This window comes from Carassius auratus, chromosome 2 (genome assembly GCF_003368295.1).
Source record: "Carassius auratus strain Wakin chromosome 2, ASM336829v1, whole genome shotgun sequence".
In the NCBI taxonomy this organism is placed as follows: Eukaryota; Metazoa; Chordata; class Actinopteri; order Cypriniformes; family Cyprinidae; genus Carassius; species Carassius auratus.
In genome coordinates, this window is record NC_039244.1 from 940,396 (window position 1) to 965,410 (window position 25,015).

The following is a 25,015-nucleotide window of genomic DNA, read 5'->3' on the forward strand; positions in this document are numbered from 1 at the left end:
TAGCTGCAGTGCTTGTAGACTCTGCTGTCCTACTTTCTGCAGTTATCAGCACCACAGCATCCTCCATCAATCCCATAATGCCCCAGTGACATCAGCGGGCATCTCTCTCTCTCTGTGTGTGTGTGTGTGTGTGTGCTCAGTTTCCCAGCATCACTCATGCACAGGAAGCACAGAGTCGCTGGTTAATGGTCAGTGTGTGTGCGGTCAGAGAGTTAAACAGCTGTAATGAATGCTGAATCAAGCACAGCAGGACTGTTTATGGCTTCTAGTTCACTGTGTGTGTGTGTGTGTGTGCGCATCATCGGTCCTACCGGAGTGTGTCTCGGTCCAGTGCGTCTCGGCCCGTTTCTCTGCAGGACACGCGTCACATGACCATCTGTGTCATACAAGTGTAATCAAACATAACATTCATTAACATTTGCGTGACCTGCATAAACTCAACAGTGTGTGTCAGTAATAACAGAGATCTTAAACTGTACTTGAAATAAAATATATTATAATAGATTAAATACTTTTTATTTCAGCTAGCTGCCAAGGCATTTTCATTGAATTTATTCATTTTAATTTAATTTAAGTAATAAATTCAGACATTATTAAATAAAAATGAGAGCACATCATATTTTAATACAACTTTATATAACATTCACAGGGCATCTGTCTCTAGTAGTCTAGAGCTGTAGAGGTCATCTCTAGGTGCTGATCCACCATCAGATCTGGATCCAGGTTCAAGAGATGGATCTTTAATCTATATTTAAATTGACAGATTGTGTCTGCCTCCTGAACAACACACGTTGTTTTATTAGATGATTTAACAAGTTTATACAATTCTTCCTCTCTGTACTGTAGCTGACGGCTGAATGGTTGCAATTTTATCTCTAATAGAATCGATTTTAGAAGTAGTTCATAAAGTCATTACTGCTGTGGTGTTGGGAAATGTCAACACTTGTTGATGCTTTATTTTTCGTTATTTTAGCCACTGTATTGAATAAATACCTGGGGTTATGTTTGTTTTCTTCTAAAAGAGAAGAAAAGTAATCAGATCTAGCAGTTTTTAATGCTTTTCTCTAGGATAGCTTACTTTCCTTCCAAGCAATACGAAATACCTCTAGTTTTGTTTTCCTCCAGCTGCGCTCCATTTTTCGGGCTGCTCTCTTTAGGGTGTGAGTATGATCATTATACCATGGTGTCAAACTGGTTTCCTTAACCTTTCTTAAGCGTAAAGGAGCAACTGTATTTAAAGTGCTAGAAAAGAGAGAGTCCATAGTTTCTTGAAAACATCAAGATTTTCTGAGCTGTTGGATTTGCTGAGGAATTGAGATATATCAGAAGGATTACTTGCAAAGCAGTCTTTTTTGGTAGAAGTGATGGTTCTACCATATTTGTAAAGATGTGTTCTGATCCAGATGGACGGTTGTTCTGCAGTGATTGTGCTTGTGTTGCTGAGTCAGCGCTCCGGGGTCCTGATGATGGACGAGCGTCTGTCCGTCTGAATGCCTGTCATTTTCTCTTGTGTTTCTCGCAGGCGTCTCACACAAGCTTTTGGACCATGAGTGATGAGTCTCCATTACAGACGCGCCTCACCACTGTGAGTACAACCAACACACACTTTTTTTTTTCGGGTGTATATTTTGTCACTAAAAAACTAAACTAAAATATAAAAGAAGCAAGATTTATAATATGATTCTGTTCCAGCAGCTGAACTCTATGGCATTATGTTTGTCTGGTGTCTTTTATGCAGCTGACAGGTGAGAAAATGTTGCTGTAATTGAACTGCAAAAAAAAAAAACATTCTTCCAAAATAACCAAATTGATGATTTGAAATAGGTCTTCATTTCCTTTGTATAAATGAATGGGAAACTTTGGTAAAGGAGCCGCTGTTTTTGTAGTTTTCATGCAGAACATCAGCGTGAGAAACTGCAGACGAAGTGTTTTTCTGTCTTCTGGCATCTCTCTGCTGAAAGTCTGTGCTGTTTGGAGACACACTGAAGCTTAGTGAGAGGAAATCTGTTTCCAAATTAATTTGCTGCAGACGATAAAAACATGAACAGCTTGTGTTAATGGGTGTGTTCACAATCACGTCACCCGAGGATTCAGTGTGTCTGGTACACGACATCCACCATCAGCTAAACCTGTGACAGACATAGAAATCAATCAAATACATCTTTAAAAATCATTTGTAGAACTATGATGCTCTGAAATATCCAATATATATATATATATATATATATTACAGGCATAAGTCAGTGGTGTTTCACCTGCTGTAGGTGAGGAAGCTCCTCAGGTGAGGGAGGGGCCACAGGGAGACGGTTGCCATGGAGACACAGACGGACAGATTCACCTGAATGAGGGAAACCCCTCACAGGATTCAGTTTGTGTCTCAGTGCTGCACACTAATTAGTTTACATGGAGCACAGATGGAAAATCTCCATAAGCACATGCACTTAATGTTTGTCTGCTTCACACACACACACACACACACACACACGAGGAGCTGCAGTAAATGCGTCGTGGCTCAAGGCTTTATTCCATCTCTAATTTTAGTGCTCATGTCCTCGTTTCTCATTCAGAGAAGAAGAAACTGAACTGAAGATCTGTCAGAGTTTTGATTATGTTGAAACTCGTTCCTACAGTCAGCTCAGCACTAATTAATCAATCATCTCTCTGAATTAATTGTATTACATCCAGCGCTGCTTAGAGACTCGAGTGACTGCCGTATGTACGCACGCATCAATAATGCCTCTGATATTTAATAAGGATCCTATGGTAAATCAGTGCAGTCCCTTTAAAAAAAAAAAAAAGTAAACTATTTTTAATGATTAATTATAAAACTTTTTACAAATTGTCTGTACCATGGTGTATGAAATGTTGCATAAAAATAAATAAACGTACCTAGTAAACACAAGTTTAAGGGATCATTCAGCCAGAAATGATCAATCTGTCATCATTCAAACCTGTGTTTCCAGCAACAGAAGTAATGTTAAGTAACACATGTTTGGGTGAAGCTATTCCTTTAATCAATTCACAGCATTAGTCGCATAATTATGGTTGATTTATAATAAATAGGAAAACAACACTGTTAATGTTGCAAAATTAATCAGTTTAATTCAATGTGTTCTGTATTTTTATGTTTACTGTTTTCAATGTAAACCTTAATAAATTGTCTGTGGTTATTATGGACACACTGTGATGTTTACATTCATGCATCTGGCAGCGATTTGCACTGAATTCAAGTCAGTCCTTACTGTCCCTGTGGAATCAAACCTATGACGTTTGTGTTGCGAGCGCTGTGGTCCACTGAGCTACAGGAAGACTGAAGATGGAGTTGATAGTCTGTTGTGGTTCACTGATGTCCTTGAGGACATGCACAGTATTTTGAAACAGAGATCTCGGTTTGAAATGCATTCCAGGACATGCCACTGTCGTCTGGCTCTCAGGAGAACTACATCACGCTGCTGGTGCTTCTGTGTGTGTTCGCCGGTGGGACGCTGGTCCTCCTGTCCATCCTACTGGTCTTCTGTCATCGCTGTTGTCGAGGAGAGCGACGCTACTCCAGGTGAAGAACATTCACGCCTCCAAACCTCCAGAAACAGTGTTCATTCCATCACTCTCACCCTCAGAAACGACTCAAAACACTGGAGTAGACAAACCGGTTCATCACCACATATAGTGTGTGTGTGTTTACAAGCTAAACAAATCAACAGGTCTCATCATCTTGGTGTGATTTGTGTTTGTTTGGTGTTCAGAGCCAGTGATGACCTGGAGAAAACCAACACCACATACATAGAGGAGAGTCAGCCGACACAAGGTGAATGTGAGAACAGAGTTATACACAAACACAGCAGTACAGTCAGGCCAAGCCTTCAACTAAAGACTACTTAAGACCGTTTGATTACGAAATTTAAACTTTGATCAGTTTTATTAAGAGATTATTAAATGTTGATCAGTTTTATTGATTAAGAGATTTTTAAACATCAGTCAGTTTTGTTCGATTTACATTTATAATTTCATTCGATTGCGACATTTCTAAATGTTAATCGTTTTGTTCGATTGCGAGATTTCTAAATGTTGATCGTTTTGTTCGATTGCGAGATTTCTAAATGTTGATAGTTTCGTTCGTTTACGAGATTTCTAAATGTTGATCGTTTCGTTCCATTAAGAGATTTCTAAATGTTGATGGTTTCGTCCGATTGAGAGATTTCTTAATGTTGACCGTTTCGTTCGTTTACGAGATTTCTAAATGTTGACCGTTTCATTCGATTGTGAGATTTCTAAATGTTGATCGATTCGTTCGATTGCGAGATTTCTAAATGTTGATCGTTTCGTTCGTTTGCGAGATTTCTAAACGTTGATCGTTTTGTTCGATTGGAAGATTTCTAAATGTTGACTGTTTCATTCGATTGAGAGATTTCTAAATGTTGACAGTTTCGTTCGATTCCGAGATTTCTAAATGTTGACCGTTTCTTTCGATTCCGAGATTTCTAAATGTTGACCGTTTCTTTCGATTCCGAGATTTCTAAATGTTGACCGTTTCTTTCGATTCCGAGATTTCTAAATGTTGACCGTTTCTTTCGTTCAATGTTGAATGTTGATCGATTCTTTCGATTGCGAGATTTTTTAAATTTAAACGATTCATTCGATTACGAGATTTCTAAATGTTGACCGTTTCTTTCGATTACGAGATTTCTAAACGTTTTCGTTTCGTTCGATTTTGAGATTTCTAAATGTTGACCGTTTCTTTCGATTCTGAGATTTCTAAATGTTGACCGTTTCGTTCAATTCCGAGATTTCTAAATGTTGACCGTTTCTTTCGATTACGAGATTTCTAAATGTTGACCGTTTCTTTCGATTACGAGATTTCTAAACGTTTTCGTTTCGTTCGATTTTGAGATTTCTAAATGTTGACCGTTTCTTTCGATTCTGAGATTTCTAAATGTTGACCGTTTCGTTCAATTCCGAGATTTCTAAATGTTGACCGTTTCTTTCGATTATGAGATTTCTAAATGTTGACCGTTTCATTTAATTCCGAGATTTCTAAATGTTGACCGTTTCTTTCGATTCTGAGATTTCTAAAATGTTGACCGTTTCGTTCAATTCCGAGATTTCTAAATGTTGACCGTTTCGTTCAATTCCGAGATTTCTAAATGTTGACCGTTTCTTTCGATTCTGAGATTTCTAAATGTTGACCGTTTCTTTCGATTCTGAGATTTCTAAATGTTGACCGTTTCGTTCAGTTCCGAGATTTCTAAATGTTGACCGTTTCATTCGATTGTGGGATTTCAAAATGTTAAACGATTTGTTCGATTGCAAGATTTCTAAACGTTGATCGTTTCGGTTGAGTGAGATTTCTAAACATTGACAGTTTCTTTCGTTTGCAAGATTTCTAAATGTTGACCGTTTCGTTCTATTCCTAGATTTCTAAATGTTGACCGTTTCATTCGATTGCGAGATTTCTAAATGTTAAACGATTCGTTTGATTGCAAGATTTCTACACTTTGATCGATTCATTCGATTTAGAGATTTCTAAACGTTGATCGTTTCGGTTGAGTGAGATTTCTAAACGTTGATCGTTTCGTTCGATTGAGAGATTTCTAAATGTTGATTGTTTCTTTCATTTGCGAGATTTCTAAATGTGGATCGTTTCGTTCGATTGCGAGATTTCTAAATGTTGATCGTTTCGTTCGATTGAGAGATTTCTAAATGTTGATCGTTTCGTTCGATTGCGAGATTTCTAAATGTTGACCGTTTCTTTCGTTTTTCCGAGATTTCTAAATGTTGACCGTTTTGTTCGATTGCGAGATTTATATTTATAAAGAGAAACAAATGTGCATCACTGATGTTTCTCTGTTTTCCTCAGATGTCACTATCAGACTCGAGAGCGGCGAGTCGCTGTCCTCTTCCAGCTGTCATGGCGATACGGACGTGGATCACTTCCTGTCTGCGTCGGTCACCGGAAGACGGGTCTCTTTCAATGAGGCCGCAATCTACGAGCAGAGTGCCAAAGACCAGGAGACAGGTCGAAGGTCAGACTCACACACATACATACACACACACATAAAGGTCAAGGGTCAAGAGCCTCCACACCCTTGATTAAGAGATATAATTTTGGTGTTTTGTTTGATTCACTGAATTAAATATTGGTTATTCGTTTTTTTTCTACTATGAGATTTAGTTTTAATTGTCAGTCAGTTTTTGGTCATTTTTTTGATTACAACATTTAAATGTTGGTTGAATTAGTTCAATTAAGAGATTACATTTTTGGATTTTTTTAGTTTTTGATTAATAGAGTTAAACATTGGTTGGTTATGTTACTGTCCACTTCCATCTGTCTGATGAGATTCATGTGAAGTTCATGTTTCAAGAAAGGAAATGTAATAATTGAATATTGAGAAGACTTTGACTTGGTCTGGATCATGATAGGCTGTAACGGTCTCTCAGGTACACACTGACGGAGGGAGACTTCCATCACCTGAAGAAAGCTCGTCTGACGCACCTGCACATGCAGCCGCCGGCGATGAAGATCCTCACCATCCTGGAGTGTGATTCACCAGAGAACAGCGTGATGCTCACCGAACAGCCCTCACAACACCCATCCCTCTCAATATTTCAGGTAACATGCGTCATGCTGCTTTAATATCTCTCCAACATCACCTCACACATGAAGAGCATCAGCAGTGTGTTTATTTCTGTCGTATGCACTGCAGAAAACATTAAAAATGCACTAGTGAGCCATCTATCCACACATCTCGCAATACAGACTTTTGTGAAGTGAGATGTGAGTGAACTTCTTATATTATACAAACAACTAAACTAACTCCTACTGGGCTTAATGATCAGCAGACACACAAAAACTTTCGGTTCAGTCACGTTTCCTGAACAGAAAGCGTTTCAGCAGATTACAGCAGCACTTTTGGGCTCCATGTAGATGAATTATCATTTGGATGTAAATGCAACTCTCTTTCTCATGTAAACTAATTGAAGTTCATCATAACTCTTACTGACTCACTCCTGATTCATTTTCTGCAAAGAGCTGCAGTTCAGTTATGCAACACGTTATGCTGTCAGTGTGTCTGACTCACAGCTTCTGAAACGGCTTTCTATTGACAATAAAAAATAATAACATTATAAATAATTATAATAATTAATCAACCTGTTAGAACATGTCAACCAATCAAAATGAAGAATTCAAATGAGAAATGTTGCATTGGCAGCTAATACTAATTAAATTATTTCAATTCATGAACATGTTTTTTTTATGGTTATTTTTATTAATAACCATGTGCTAGACTGAAGAAAGAACCTTGTAAGCTGCTAAGTTAAGGCTGTCATACTCTTAATGAGCGTAATTATTAAGTAAAATAAAGTATTTTCAATTAGGCTGAACCTTTTGATATTCCACAGATTTTTCAGTGATTTGTCACAATGCATTTTGGGATTCAGTAAAGGATGAATGCGATACTTGCATACAAAGGGGCCCAGAAAGCAGAATCATTATATTGGCTACAGTCTGGAGTGCATGATGTCTTTAGATGCACCCTGTGTAGTCAGCTCTATATGTTGTGTGTGTTTTCAGCCTGTGGAGCATCCCGTGTCGGAGACTGAAGGATTGTGGAGCGCTCAAAGCCCCAGCAGTGCTCTGCCTGGAAACACACTGAACACCAGCACTGAACACACGGCCAAACCAGCTCGATCACACACCGTGAGTCACGCCGAGCATAATGAAATGCATTAATCAATAAACACAGGAGCGTATATGGGCACAATAAATTCTCACACAAAGGCCCGGTTTCACAGACAGGGCTAAGTTAAACCAGGATTAGGCCATAGTTCAACTAGGACATTTAAGTAATTTTTATTAACATGCCTTAGAAAAATGTTACTGGTGATCATCTTTAAACAAAACAAATGCACTGTGACTATTTAGTGCATAATCTTATTTCATTAAATGTTTTAGATATTTAATATTTTTTATAAGCTTTATTTAAATTTTGCATGAACTAATTAAAAGTCATATAGGGTGTTTTGCATTGTGACACTCTCAATAAATTATTTGCATGACTGTAAATTGTAAAGTACAACTGTTGGTTGAATTTAATTTAAACTATGCACTGCATCTGGACAGAATGATTTCATCACCGTGTTACAGACTTTGGGTGTTAATATGAGGCGGATGTTTGTCTGAGATTGACCGGCATTACCTGTGACCTGCTGGACACTTTCACAGTCTCTTCCTCTCCAGATCGAGGTGATGAACAGAAGCCTGCTGATGGACAGAGATTCCACTTCCTGTGCGGCCAGCGGTGCTGCAGGTGCAGCTCAGGGCACCATGTTCCACTTCCTGTCTAAGCTCCGACGCCACACCAGCCTGGAGGGAGCGGGTCCATTCTTCAGTGTCAAGAAATGGAGACAGGACACCATCCATAGAGCAGCGAGTCTCGACATGAGAGGTGAGGATGACCTGAAACACCACATGTGAAGTTCAGATCAAGTCGTTTCTGCAGTTCAGTTTGATTAAACTCTCTTCTGGGACTGTAGAGAATGTTTTGTCTCCTGAAAGATGCTTCATAGTTCAGTGAACAGTAATGATTCTTCATGATATGAGCTGCAGTATTATTCAGCAATCACATTCTGTAAAACAGTCCAAAGCCAGACATCCTGCAGTCTCCTTAAACAATGTTTTACACACGGAGATCTTATTCAGCCCTGACTGAGCCTGGAGAAGAGGAATCAATACCGGATCAATACGGCTAGAGTAGCTCAGTCTGGTTACAGTCATGTGACTGGAGTGAGATCTGATTGGTTCAGAGATTTCAGGACAAAAGCTGCTTCCTGATAATATTATAAGCGATTATAAGATAAACGCATTATTCCTCACCTGATGTGAAAGGTCAGTCAGTACGGCATGCTCATTTCCTGCTAATGAGTTACAGATTGCATTACATGCGCTCATTATTGAGGATGGCGCCTCCTTTCCAAGCTTCTTTGCTTCTCTGTAGCGCCAAAACCTGCTGACGTGTACAACACACTGTGAGGTCTCAGAATTGAAAAGATCAGATTCCATGCGGTTTGTGATCTGAGTCACATGTGAGCAATAAAATCAGATGTGGGCCACCTTTCAAAAGTTGCACTTCCTGGTCATTCCCATGTTTTCCTTTCATTCCCTTAGCTTCTCCGCGGAGACGTGCGTTTCAGAGGCAGCGGGCGGCTAGCGAGACTCTGGATCAGGGAGAAGAAACCTTACACGCTGGAGTCAGCGACTTCTTGTGGCAAAAACCCACTTCGCAGGCACAGAAGGAGCCACCAAGACGCCTCTCGGCCGGTTCTTTGGATGTCACCGGAGGAGCTCCTCCTGCCCTCAGCAGGTACAGCCACTTCACCTCAGGATCACCTCAGGATGTGCATTGTTTGGTGAACCACTGCTATAAAGTTTTGATCCCACCTGCCCAAAAGTTTCTAGTGATCCTTGATTAACTGGTTCAGGTGTTTAATTAGTATTAGAGCCAAACTCTGCAGGTTTGTGGACCTTCAGGAGTAGGATTAGACACCCTTGAATTAGGGGCGTCCTATCCTGCTCTCGGAGGGCACATGTCCTATAGCAGGGGTGCCAAATCCTTTTCCTGGAGATATAGCTTCCTGCAAAGCTTCATTGCAACCCTGACCAAACACGAATTAACCAGATGAATTACTGGGATTTTCAGGAGCACTGCAGGTAGGAACAGGATTAAGGCACCCCTGACCTCGAGATTATCTCAAACCTGACCTGAAAGTTTTTTCTGATCTGGAAGACCATGATTGGCTGGTTTAGTTGTGTTTTAATAAGGATTGTAAACAAACATTTAAGGATAGTGGACCTCCAGGAGCAGGTTTGGACACTCCAGACCTATGAAACGGTGCTCTCAAACACTCCCCACTAATGCACATTTTGGATATCGCCTTTATCGGTCTAATCCAACTAAAGTCTTCCAGTCTCTACTAATGAGCTGGGTTTGTTGAAATCATGAGTGACCGATGAAGGATGTGCAGTAGTGGTGGGTCCCCAGGACAGGTTTGAGAAGAACAGCTAAAGTTTAGCTCCAACCTGCCCATGCACGCTTTTCTCAACATTTCTTGTACGACTGAAAAACTTTGATTAAATGCTTCAGGTGTGTTTAATTATGGTTGAAGCTAACCTGTGTGGGACAGTGGCCCTCCAGGAGCAAGATTGAACATCTCTGAAATAGAGGATCATTATGCACCTAAATGTTCAGTTTCAGGAATCGCGGCCCACTTCCAAAACAAGTCTTGATGCATCTCAGTTGTTTTTTTTTTAGCAACTGAACAGAGTAATCTTGGGCAAATGCTCAGTGCTCAAAATCAATGCTCATTGACAAATTCTAGATTCTGTAAAATTCTTTGTTTTTTCAAGTACAATCTAGAATTTTTGCAGAATGAAACTGAACAGCTTTGTTTACCTTTAGGTTAGAGGTAGAAGCTGTAATGGAGCTCAGAGTCAACTCAGATGCAGTGAAAGACAGGACTCCAACATTGCCCCCAACCCATGGACCTCCGGAAGTGGAGGATGGTGAAGAGGATGGACAGGAGATGATGGCAGAAGCATCAGGAGGCGGTGCTGAAGAGTTTGGACCAGTGACTCATCAGGAGAGTCTAGAGCAGCCCAACCTGTACCGCGACATCTGGAGCCTGAGAGCATCACTGGAGCAGTACGCCTCCTCCGACCTGAGCAGCAACGACAGGGACTCCACTCGCAGCGATGCTGACAGCGTTTGCTCAGCGGGAGCATCGAGAGCGGGCGTCCCTGGCTATCAGTCGCAAGACATCGATGATGATATAGACGGGGAGCTTCCATATGATGACATGGTCAGGGAAGCTGGGCAGAGGAGAATTGGACACGACAGCGTAGACTCTGAGAGAGGAAGCGACGGAGAGGCAAACAACCGGAAGCTTCTGCAGATGGACAGCGGATACGCCTCAATCGAGGCTCCTTGCAAGGCTCCGGAGGAATTCAGATCGCACGGGAGTAGCTCTGGAAAGACCGCATCAGAACGTCGCCGCTTTTTCACCAATTCTGGACGCAAAGGCACAGTTTGTGAGAGTTTTGAGGCACGGTTGTTCAAGGAAGAGCTGGAAGACGAGGCAACGGAGAGCAGCGCAAGTTTGGAGGCAGACACTCCCGCTACAGTTCCCCACCAAGAACCCATAACCAAACCCAGGCCACGCTTCCAACGCAGAGACTACAGCATCGATGAGAAGACGGAGGCCCTGTTTAATGAATTCCTACGCCATGATCCCCAGTTTGACCAACAGGGCTCGCCCTCCTTGCGTCACCGGCACCGCTCCAGAATCCATCTCAGGAAGCAGTGGCAGCGCAGCAAACAGTACAGTGACCCCCGGTGCCACTCGATTATCACCATCTCTAGAGCGACAGCGCTGCTATCCACTCCGCCGAGGTGACAGCGCCAACTACCCCTTAGACACACGCTACCACAGCACCTTGCCTCGCATCGCTAGCGCCGCGGACGAGGAGGTCAGCGAGGGAGCAGCGAGTACAGAATCACCTGAGCAGGGAAAATCCGGTCCAGAGCAGGAGGATGCTGATCCGCTCTCAGAAACAGGCAATTCTGGTCCAGACCTGGAGGAAAACGCAAACAACAGCAGCAACAACACAAGCCGACATCTCTTTTCATCGCAAACAAAGGACAACAGTGCCAGGCGTTGTGGAAGACCGGAGGACTTGGAAACAAACACTCATCCCACAGATTCACACAAACAATCACAGATGGACTGTGGTGGACCAATGGCTACATTTAGTTCTCATTTGCATTCACATACAAACACACTCATGCAGGATCCCACTAATCCGGATCAGGATTCAGACTACATACGTCATGCTCTCACTGACATCAGTCCGTCAGACAAACTGGCGTCCACACTGGACGATCGGCTCTACTCTGACCTGAGGACTCAAACAGGGAGTCAAGAGTGTGCTGTGACCGTAAGCCGCACCTCACCAGATCTAGAAGAATAAAGAGCCGTTCACGCTAAGAACAATAACTATAACCAAGAAGTTGTATCAATCACTGACTCTAAGAGAACTGCGAAGTCCACACCATGATACAGAAGAGCGATATAGTTGGAATCACGCTCTTTTCCAGCTGATGAGTGAAAAACACATCATCAGCCAATCTGACTTAAACACGAGCATTTAATATCCTCAAAAGACATAAAGAGAACGTTATTGTCCGTTGGCGTGGACACTAATATAGTTAAGTTCTTGTAAGTTTGGATCGTGTTTGAAAAGGTACAGCACCACCAATGGGAAAATCGACTGATGTCTGATGTCAAGTCTGTTTTTTGGCTGTCCTTAACTCCTTTTCCATCGTCAGGGTGCTGGTGCCGGGCATCCTAATGTCTTCATCATGTAAAGAACAAGAACTCGATCGAGAAACAGTGATGCTAATCTAGATCACGCCCATTATGATTAACGAACACACCGCTTCCACGTACATTACATTGCACTGCAGCACTAGACACTTTCTGTTTGCAATCGAAAATGGAGAATGCATTATTATGATTTTGAAAGACTTGGTCGTGATTATTTGTGGGCAGCTTGTGCTCGTCAGTTCTTTATATCCTGAATCCTGGCACCAGCACCGTTCCTGTGGAAGAAGACCAAACATCACCTTTAGAGAAATGACAATAACTCTACTTTAGTAGAACATGAAACAGAATGAATACAAGCATGCGGTCTAGTGGACACATTAGCAATAAACACACACAAGTAAAGGGGAGGTGTGTTTGTCTATTCAGTGAAATACAGAGTCCAGCATAAGCCCTGGTACACTAACCATCGGCAAACAGTCATTACTTCAGAAATTACACACTTCACCAGAGTAAATGTAAGAGTTTAAACTGTGTGACCACATCCAACTTCATCTGATCTTGAAAAGGGACTAAACATAGAAAGACAGAACATCCTGAGTCCTTTTCATTAAATCACTGATGTTAAGAAGATCAGCGCTCAATATCTCAGTTTTCATGTAACTATTAGGATCATAAATGTGTCTTGAAAGCATTTATTCAGTCCAGATCATGTTTAGCATTGGAGAACGCGGGTAAGTGTAGGTGAATGTATACATCTAGATCACTCTAAACTGTCATTTTTAAATTATAATTCCTTTGCAATAAAGGTACTTTTGTTGGGTTTATGCAAAAAAAACATTTATTTCTTGTTTGGAAACCAAAATTCTCATTGTGCATTATTATTTTAACCTGCAAAACCAAACTGATAGAAGCATGTTGGCTAGTTTAAAACTTCATTAGTTACACCGGGTCCAGTGAGCTAGAAGAAGCAACATGAGCTCTGATGGACATGAAGCTGTCAGCAAGAGATCACATAAAATTAAATATTACACAACACGTTAAACAAAACCCGGAGCTGAAGGGGATTTTCTGTGGAACTGCTGCCATGGAAACAGGCGTGTAAGCGGTCATAGGTCACACGCCAGAGACGAAGCAGCACCGTTCTGCTGATTCTGGACAATCTCGTCTTTTCCTCTCAATGCATTCATAGATCGTTCTGAAAGACTGGTTTGAATCAGCAGCAGAAGAGAGTTTCCTGCAGCTCCAAAAACACTGAAGAGCTTCCAAACATCCATCTACAAACCCATGACCCCATGACCCCAGTCTCTCAGAAATAGTGGGAGATTTCACAAATAATAATGAAAAACTTTTTTTTTTTTTTTTTTTAGAAACATTCCTATTATCTTCATGATTGACCACAAAATATTTGACAATTTGCTCAAAAATGTATTTTTATTACTGCAATACACAGTGATGATGTACTGACTTAATAACAATATAACTCTCCATTCCCAGTGATGACTTTAATAATGCAAATGACTAAACAAACCCAAAGATGTCTGTATGCATTGCAGTAATAATCATTAGTGAGTAATAGTCAGGAAAATAATGACAAATCAAATTTCAAAAGCAAAAAGAGACTTTACGGTTCACATGAGAGTCATTCAGAGGTGAAAAGAAACACTCACCTAAAGTCAGATGGGGATCATGCCTGAAGAGCATCTTCTCGTTCATCAGCAGGGATTTACAGCTTCTGACATGCTTTCTGTTTCTCAGATACAGACGGAGCTCAAACCAACATCTCAGATTTAATGGATCAAAAAATTAGGTTTCATTCTCAGATTTCTGAACCAATAAAACAGCTTCACCAATAGTTTGTATAACCTCTGAAAAACTGGGCCATAAAAAGTTACACAAGTAGTTACTTTTTTATGAAGTAATGCTATATTGTAATTCATTACTTTTAAAAGTAACTTTTCCCAACACTTTTCGTAAAATGATGGTTTCTGTATAGATCACACTGGACCGTGCAGTGCATTATGGGAAACCGTGAAAGCAGGACAATTCTGCATCAGCTACTCACTCACGTGACGCTTTATGTGGAGCACAAATGGAGACGTTTTACAGAATGTTCATGCAGCCCTTCTCTAGATACCAAACTCCAAAATGTCACAAAAAGCAACATCTCCTGTGTTGCACAGAAGAAAAAAAGTGCATTTCAAAGGAAATTATGACAGAAACTAGGATCTTACTGCAAGCCTTTACGCATAATGCAACAAAGGTATTTATAATGTACATTGTAATGCATCGTAATTATTAACTTTTCATAAAGTCATTCTGATTTCTATCCAAGCACCGAGTCACTTGTATGGAAACTTGTTGCTTTAACAGAAAAAAAAAATTATAAAAGATAATTGCGAATTTCTTTTCTTACAAATTCTGACATTATCCAGCTATTTCAAAAATGGAATTGTGAGAGAAGTCAAAAAAAAAAAAAATACTGAATTGCAAGATATAAACAATTGTGAGAAGTCAGTCAGAATTGCGAAATATAAAAGAAAAAAAGAAAAAAAAAAAAAAAAGAAGAAAAAGTCAGAATTGCGTCAGTTGTGAGAAAACATCACAGATACCTTTTCATTTTTTGACAGAAAAAAAAAAAAAAGATGTCAAGATGTAAACTCAAATCAGAGATAAATCCTGGAAGTACAATTTTGGATTCATATCTCAAAATTCAGAATTTCTTTCTTGCAACTCCACGAGAAACAAAGTCTGAATTGTGAGATAAAACGGTGCTATTATTTGTATTGTATTTGTTTTTATTCCGTGGAGAAACGGTAATAAAAGATGAATGTCCATACACTGCACTTCTCTCAGTCAAACACAAGCAAATAAAGACCACAAGCTCAGCTTCAGTTGGGATGTATTTTATATAATAATACTTAAAAAATATTTATGGGGAAAAACCAAACCAAAAACCAAATGGGGAAATGAACCGCGAGCATCTCTCCGTCCGCTGTGGCACAGCATGCAGTTTAAACATCATCTACGAGACCTGATCCAGCATCAGCTTCCTTCACTGCAGTCAGTGACCGGACTCTAAACTAAAGGAGAGAGGAACCGAGTGGAAACATCTTCTCAAGTCAAATCGGTCCGTCAAAGATAAAGTCCTGGCACTGTGTGTTAGTTCATCATCTTCATCATCATCATCATCATCATCATCATCATGGCGAAGTGTGCGTCGGGAACAGCGTTCAGTACTGACTGCTGGGAAACAACAACATAAACCTGCAGAGAAGAGAAGAGAAAACACATCACAGTTCGGCGCTGACGAGCAATCGTCTCGTTCAGATAATGAGTGTGAGGGACTGTTATTAACCCCACAGCAGCTGCTGGGACATCAGCGCACACACTCACTCACACACACACTCACTCACACACACACAGTAACGCTCTTTGCACACTGACTCCCAAATTTTCGCATGCGTTCTTCCAGTTTTTTTTCGTATTCACCATCCTTTCCCATCAAAATGCATGCTATGAATGTGAAAACGCAGAGGATTGAACCTGATCACAATTTTTTTCTCCTGTCAGACGAAAGTTTTGGAGGCAGTGTGTAAACATGATTGACACAACACGAGGTCGTATTTGTTTTTCAACGTGCGAAAATTAAGTGCCGTTCTTGTTACACTGTGTGACTTTATGCGATTTCCTCATGTTTCGAGATGAAAGAGTAAACCGATTTCCATCCAACTGCATCCAATCGAGCAGAAATGAAGAAGAACGAGCTAAATATAGACACGGAGAGAGAAGAGAGAGAGAGAGAAGAGTCTGAGTCACTCACTCCATTAGAGAGAGAGAGAGAGAGAGAGAGAGAGAGAGAGAGAGAGAGAGAGAGAGGGAGAGAGAGAGAGAGAGGGAGAGAGAGAGAGAGAGAGAGAGGAGTCTGAGTCACTCACTCCATCAGAGAGAGAGAGAGAGAGAGAGAGAGAGAGAGAGAGAGAGAAGAGTCTGAGTCACTCACTCCATCAGAGATGAGAGAGAGATTGAGTGAGTGAGTGAGAGAGACAGAACAAGAGAGAGAGAGAGGGAGAGAGAGGGAGAGGGAGAGAGAGAGGAGTCTGAGTCACTCACTCCGTCAGAGAGAGAGAGAGAGAGAGAGAGAGAGAGAAGAGTCTGAGTCACTCACTCCATCAGAGAGAGAGAGAGATAGAGTGAGTGAGTGAGAGAGACAGAACAAGAGAGAGAGAGAGAGAGAGAGAGAGAGAGGAGTCTGAGTCACTCACTCCGTCAGAGAGAGAGAGAGAGAGAGAGAGAGAAGAGTCTGAGTCACTCACTCCATCAGAGAGAGAGAGAGATTGAGTGAGTGAGTGAGAGAGATAGAGCAAGAGAGAGAGAGAGAGAGAGAAGAGTCTGAGTCACCCGAGAGGTGAAGTGATGGAGGGAGACTGAGTCATCACATTCACTGCAGCATCTCATCAGCATGAGAGGAACCCCACCCTGAACACACACACACACACACACACACACTGCACTTCCTGTCTCACTGGATAACACTGATCATCCTCAGTTCACTGCTGATCATTAGTGACATCATCAGACACTGATATATTAGAGGACACTACTGGTCAAAGGCTTCATTTATTAAATAAAAATACAGTAAAAATTGTGAAATATTATGGCAATGTAAAACAGCTGTTTTCTGTGTGAATCTCTGTTAAAGTGTAATTTAATTTAGTGTAAATGTTGCTGGCCCCAATCAGATCTCATGTATTTCTGAAGATGGACTTTATAGAGCAAGGAAGTCATCAGCACGTTTTTATGACAGTGAAAACAGCGGTATACAGAGAGGTGAATTGTGTGAAAAATACTGTTTAAAAATAAAAAACAAAAAACGTGACCTTTAACACAGAAAGCTGTTTTACATTATAATAATATTTCACAATTTTTACTGTATTTTGATCAAATAAACGCAGCCTTGCTGAGCAGACGAAGCTCTTTCATCCCAAACTCTTGTCTGGTAGTGTTCATAACCCGAGCATCTGTTAACACGAGGAGTGTCACCTGTACAGAGGTGCAGGTGTGCAGCGGGTCATTGCTGCTTGCAGGTGGAGAGCTTGCGGATCTTGCTGGCGGCGGAGAGGCCCTTCCTGGAGGGATTGGAGGAAGAGCTGGAGCGCCGCTCAGATTTGGGCTTCAGTGCGGCCGACTCCGTCCCGTTCACACACACCGGTTTGGCCACGGCACAGGTGCGCTCCGGAGCACGCTCTTCTTCATCCTCCTCCTCATCCTCCGGGACCTGCCCTGTTCTCACACACACACACACACACACACACCGGGAGCGTTAGGGACATCACAGACACTGCCACACACTTATGATTCAAGCTAATTAGCACATTACAAAGATTTTACTTTTAAAATAAGAGTTACTTTATACATGCGCATATATTGATTACAGCATTCAAGAACTATGAAAAGAAAGCAACAAATTTAAAAGGACACAAACTAATAATCTGGTCAACAAATACATTTTAATTAATTTTATTTTAATTAAATAAAAACACACAAAAAAAAAATATAAAATTTTTACAAACTTGGACTACCCAGGTGCTGAATTGTAGATGTGGGCGGAGTCAGCGTGCTCAGTAAGCCCCGCCCCCTCACCTGGCACAGTGAAGTCCTGAGTGTAGATGATGTCATCCTCCGCGTCGAAGAGCTCGTCCTCGTCCTCAGTGTAACCGTGCAGATCCTCCAGGTACGGCATCACCGTCAGGCTCCTCCAGGGTCACGCGTCTCTGCGCTGGGGGGGATGGGCACCGGAGGCTCCGTGGGGGGGTGTTTCTTACGCACCCAGCTAAACAGGAAGAGGAAGTGACCTGAGAGACCGATCGTGATGACATCATCTGGAGCAGAGTCATTAAAGTTTACTAAAACCAGAAGAAACCTTTTTCATTATTTAAACAATGTAACAATTCAAACACAATATATTTAGATAGATCAAAAATACAGTCAAAATAGATAAATATTATTCTAGTGTAAATCATCTGTTTTCTGTGTGAATCTGTGTTAAAGTGTAATGTATTTCTGTGATGCTCCGCTGTATTTCCAGCATCATTCCTCCAGTCTTCAGTGTCACATGATCTTCAGAAATCAGAATAATATGATGATCTCAGGTCAGCTCAAACTTCATTAGTGCACGTGCTCATGAACTCTTCCGTATCCATGGAAACCGCATCCGTTTCCTCGTGCGCTGCTGGATGAAGATCTCAGATCCAGGCCAGGTTTATTTCTAGCTCATCTCTCCCTCTCTCACTATCCTCACTTCCTCTTCCTCCCACTCCCTAATGATCTGACTCAAGTTTGGAACAGAATCGAGTGTCTCCAGAAGCGGAGATCGTTTCACATCTCAAGCTGAAGAGAACCTCTACTGTTCTTCATCGTGTTGTTCTCTGTTATCTTACTCACTTGTGTTGTCTGATGCGCTGTATTGAAAACCTCTTGACAGGATCATATTCCAGCATCCCTGCGGATAAAAGCAGCTCAGATGAAGGAACGGACACTGAGGGTTGAATCATGCGCAGACAGTGAAGATGCTAGTACATATGATAAACATATTAAAGTACCGTTCATTAACCAGCTTAGCTAGCAATTGTGAATTTTTATACACATATGCTTGGATTACATACTTAAAAATGTGAATATTGTATAAGTGTGTGAGAGAGTGTGTGTGTGTGTCCATTCATGAGTGTTTTCTCTGAGCTGGATATAAATGTCACAGCGCCATCTAAAGGTCAAAGCTATGAACTACAGCACAGCAATGAAACACAGCTGATCTGCACAGGAGATACAGGACACTTCATTACATAAATGTGCTCAATTTTCATTTCATTTGATGCATTTACTCTGTGTTTGCAAACAGTGGTGAATGTAATAAAGAATAAAGAAGGTGATTTTGAGTTTATATTAAATATTTGTGACTTTTTTGTTTAAATTCCAAGACTGTATTTCATAGTTCTGGTAAAAACATCGTTCTCTCTTTTATAAACCCACACTTCTGACTTTCTTTCCCCTCAGAATTGACGAACTTGCAATTGTTGAGTTGAATAATGTAATAAAATAGAACTATGAGATAAAAACTTACATTTGTAAGAAAAAAAACTCTAAATTGTGAGCTCAAATGGATAAATGTTATTAAAATGTCAGGTTTAAATAGTAACTGTAGGGTTAATGCTATATGTCCCCATGTGAATAATACACAGTCCTACTGATTAAATCAAATGATGCTTTAAAAGTAGTGTAATCATTGCAGGTTTCATCCATAGTTTGTCCACTGAAACGGTCTCGGACACAGTATTATATAAAGATGATCTACACATTCAGACGTCACACACACACACACACTTCACCTCTCAGCAGGTCGGACAGCTGCGGGCCGCACTCCTCAGGAACCGTGTAGTCCCCCTTCCCAATGTTCTCGAATAGCTTATAGATGTTGTCCCCCTCGAACGGGTACAGACTCGTGGTGATGTTGTATCTGTGAGGAGACACGCTCAGTGATGATGGCTTATAATGTGTTGAAGACAGAGCTGTCCTTAATCGATCTGATCTGCTCACTTTAATTCCACTCACACCAGAGTCACTACATCTGTTCTACTAGTAAAAAACACATTCTCTCTCGTTCTCCTTTCTCCATAAACTGTGTGTGTGTGTGTGTGTGATGCTCGAGCTGATGTTTCTTCATGAGATGTTCTGGAGGAACTCACAGTGTGACCCCAGCAGACCAGATGTCCACCTTGAACCCTGAAAACGTGTCCAGGCCGTTGGCGATCTCTGGAGGCTGGAACGCTGGCGACCCCTGACTCGTTCGACACGTGTCGTCCTCCGCAAACGGGTGGAGCGCCTGGGGGTCAGAGGTCAGAAGCTTTACTTTCACTGTTCCTCAGCGGAGGAATGATCTTCACAAGCCTCCAATCACAATGTTCAAATCAAGTTCTTAGCAATGTATATTACTAATCATAAATGATGTTTTCGATATATTTACGGTAGGAGATCTACTAAATATCTTCCTAGAAATCTTCCAAAGAGAAATGTATCGTTGTGACCCACACAGTGCAGGGACACAGATCAGGATGCACGGGGTTAATCAGTTAAACGAGCTCAGGGTGCTGATTAAACGCAGACGGGCGTCTCACCTCTGCTACTCCCAGGTCAGAGATCTTCAGCGCCCCGTCTGTGGTCAGCAGCAAGTTTCCTGGTTTAATATCTTTGTGTACGATTCCCTGACTGTGCAAGTATTCAAGACCGTCCAGAAGCTGACAGAAGTACCTGAGAGAAGATCCACAGAGAGACAGCTGTGTGTGAAAGACCAGCTGAAGCTCTGTGTGCGAGAGTGTGTGTGTGTGTGTGTGTGTGTCTCACCCGTGAGCCTGAAACACTGGAAATCTCTTCTCTGGAACGCTGTCCAACATTTCCTGCATCCCACAGACACAATACTCCATCACCATATACGTGCAGCAGCGGTCAAGGGGTTAACACACTCAGATTCAGCATTACACAGCCTCAGCATCACCAACTTAAACTATCACTGACAATTAATGAAGCTGAAATAATAGCTAGAAACTAATCTAATCATCAGCGGATGCTCTGCAGTGAATGGGTGCCGTCAGAATGAGAGTCTGATAAAAACATCCCAATAATCCACAGCACTCCAGTCCATCAGTGAACATCTGGAGAAGACAAAACCTGAAACACATCCAGCATTAAGATGATTTTAACTCAAACACATAGAGTCTATAATCCATAATAACACTTCCTCCAGTGAAAAAGTGTTCTGGTCTGAATCAGGAGAGAAATCTGCACAGATCAAGCAGCGTTTAAACAGATCTAAACCTTCTCCAGATGTTCACTGATGGACTGGAGTGCTGTGGATTATTGGGATGTTTTTATCAGACTCTTATTCTGACGGCACCCATTCACTGCAGAGCATCCACACTCTCTCAGTGCGGCCGGTGGAAAGGATATATCTTCTGCTTCTCTTCGTTGTACAGCACATCCACCAGCTGGATGATGTTTTTATGCTGCAGTCGTCTCAGCAGCTGAATCTCCCTGCAGGACAACACAAGACACACACACACACACACACACACACACACACACACCACACACACACACACACACACACACACACACATCACTGAGCTACAACAGACTGACACAAACATTATTTTGGTTTTGACAACATATATTGATATCTATTCGATCGCAGTATGTTTTGAGGCTCTTCAGTGAATCAAAGTCAGATTCGTATTGTGATCAATGTCTGATTTATTCCCCTAATAAATGTGCCACTGGATGGCCTGCTTTCTCAGGTGCTGGTGTCTATGTAGGGCAGGTGCACACACGTGAACTAATCAGAGTTTAACGGAGTCTCAAGCAGAAGACCAAACACAGCACACAAGGGTTTCGAAGCGGCTCCAAAAGCTCTCGTCTATTTAAAGCAGAAGCCCGCGGCTTCACTGCCACATTATTTTAATTAATTTAAGTGCTCTGTGTGATAAAGAGATGGAGATGATATTTCACACAGCGCAGAACGAACCAGACGAGTGAACAGAACGATCAGTGAAGAACAGAAGAACCGCTGCAGGAACTGGACTTTCTCACAGCTTTGAAAGACTGGTTCTAACACTGACCAGCACAGAAGGGAAGTTATTATATTAAGATGCAAGAATTGTGAAGACAAACATTTATTAAAATAGTACTTCATGCTAAAAAAAAAAAATGAAAACAAAGTTGTATAATTAAATATAAAATAGAATATACTATTTACAATAGAAATACTTTTTTTTTTAAATAAAACAAAGCGTTCTTAAACTATATTAAACTATAATATTTTCTTAAATTAAAAGATATTTTTTAACTAATATATTAGTTTATAAATACAATAGATCAAATAGATTTTAATACATGAATATTTTATAAATTTAATAAACTTAAGAAATAAATATTTAACAATGTTCATAAATAATAAAATATTTCATAAACAAAGAAATTTGTATATATATATATATATATATATATATATATATATATATATATATATATAATATATATATATATATATATATTATATATATATATATATATAAAAAAAAATAAAAAAAATATTTAAATATTAATAAAAGTGTAAAGAATATTAAAATTATGTTTAACTAAACCTAAATCTAAAATAATTGTAGAATATTAAATCTATTTTTAAATAAAAGATAACATGCTTATAAATATTTTGTTCTTAATTATTTTTTATAAAAGGAACATTTTATTTAAATATATTTAATAGATACCATATTTATAAATACATTTAATGAACTTTTTATAAATAATAATAAAAGTAAATTAATAAAAATAAATAACAATATTTACATACAAATATTAATAAGTAAAAAGATTTCATTTCATTTTTATATTTATTTTATAAATATGTATCTATTATCCAAAACATTTAAATATTATTTAATAAAAAATAAAAATATAAAAATCACGTTTAATAAACATAAATAGAATATGAATATATTTTAAACAAACATTCTTATAAATACAAATATTGTTATTAAATCTTTTTGTTAAATAAAAAGTAAAATTTTTATAAATAAAAAAATAAAAACAATTTGAACATTTATAAATACATTCATTTTATAAATAATTTATTTTATAAATAATAATAATAAAAATGTACTCTATATTACATAAAATAATAAATAAAAAAATATATTTTTATATTTTATAAATCTTGATCTTATTATTCTAAATAGAAGTCAAGTTGATTTTGACTCATGTTGGTGTTCAAACTCAAAGGTAAAGGGAAGCCAGCCAGCTCTTACTTCTTCACATTGGCCTCTCCGTTGGGAATCCTGCGGAGTTTCTTCTTCTTCAGGATCTTAACGGCTCTGCGACACAGAGTCTCCGAGTCCAGCATCTCCTTGACCTTCCCGTAGGAGCCTTCCCCGAGCAGATCTCCCATCAGGTACTTCCCGATCAGCTTGGCACGCTTGCGTCGGGGCTGGTAGATGACCTCGGTGGAGTCGATGCGGTGGATGAAGGTGTCCATCCCCATCAGCTCGTCTCCGTCAGGTACTCCCAGATGCTGGAGCTCTCACCCACACTCATCTTCCTCTCGCTCGCCCTCCGACGATCCAAACGCCGACGGGAAGATTCGTATCCGAAGCAACGGAGGAGCAGTTCAGATTGTGTAGATCAGTCAACTGGCATCACGAACAATCACCTAAAACAAACCAGTCTTTGAGCGTCCGCTGGTGTGGTTTCGGGAGGCTTTATTAGCCGACGCTGGGGATCTCTGGAGCTCTGCACATCTCTGCAGAAACACCCGAAAACCAGAACTTCAGTCGCAGAGAAGCAGGAAACCTCGCATCGTCTCCGGAAGCATGGGAACGATTACCGACTTCAATTCGGCATTACGGGAAATCCATGACCGAGATCCAAAAAAACAAGTATTTATTATAGGATCTGGTTTAAAATGTAAAACATCTGAAAAAAAAAAAAAAAAAAAAAAAAAGATAATAAAGGCAAAAAAATAAATAATAATAAATGCATAAATTAATGAATACAATAATTAAGTAAATAAACAAACAATAGATTTTAAAAAAATATATCAAACAATAAACACAATACATAAATCCAATAAATAAGTAACAAAAACAGTAAATTAATAAATGTATTATTAATTCCAGAAATGTTTGTAATTTTGGACACCATAACTTTTTAAAAACTGACATTTGTAAACATCAATGTTTCTTTTAAAGCTGCTCTGAAAAGTGCTTCATAACTAAAACTGATCTGACAGGTGTAGAGAAGGACACTAACCATCCACGAACTAACTAACCACTAACTAACTAACTAACCAACTAACCCTTGGTCTCCAGCAGCTGCTGAGGGTCTGTGTTACAGTAAATGACTCGAGGGACGTGTTCAAATGATCACTAATGATCCACACTGAGGGAACTAGCACAGCACTGAAACTACTTTCTTCGACACACACACACACACACACACACATACACACACATACACACCACATACACATACATACAACATACATACACACACCACACACACACACACACACATATATATATGAATTAGTATGAGTTACCACAGTATTTGTTGAAGTATGATGTAATCATAAAGTAGCACAGTCTAGTCGTCTGATAGCACAGTGATGTTGTGATTGAGTGCTAATATTTAAACCAGAGACACACAAACACACAATCCGGAGTCAGACCGCGATTCAATCCGGCGTCAGACCAGCTCATACACCGAAATATCGGGTGTGTGTGTGTGTATGTGTGTGTGTGTTTGTGTGTCAGGGAACGCACGGTTTGTGTCGACGGTGATGAGTGTGTTCGGTTAGCGGCGGCTAACGCTCTTCTCTGACAGACACTACGCGACAAACTCACCGACCTGAGGCTGTGGACACCGGCTCGACTCGACGAGGGACCGGACTCACGCTTCTACTCCCGCTTCTGCTCCTAAATCTTTATTTTCTCACATCTGTTCCTCACAGCCGCTGCTGCTTCAAGGCTGCTGCCATCTTGTTTACTTCCCTCCCTTGCTTCACCGCGCATGCGCAGAGCCGTGCACGCGCCCG

At 40.3% G+C, this 25,015-nt stretch overlaps 2 pseudogenes; one reads left to right on the forward strand and one right to left on the reverse strand.

Annotated features, from left to right (window-relative positions):
• LOC113040052 (voltage-dependent calcium channel beta subunit-associated regulatory protein-like) overlaps positions 1-12,022 on the forward strand; it is a 13,294-nt pseudogene extending 1,272 nt beyond the window's left edge.
• A 3,272-nt stretch (positions 12,023-15,294) lies between these two features.
• Positions 15,295-23,517, reverse strand: LOC113111558 (serine/threonine-protein kinase STK11-like; annotated as a pseudogene).
• Positions 23,518-25,015: the final 1,498 nt, after the last annotated feature.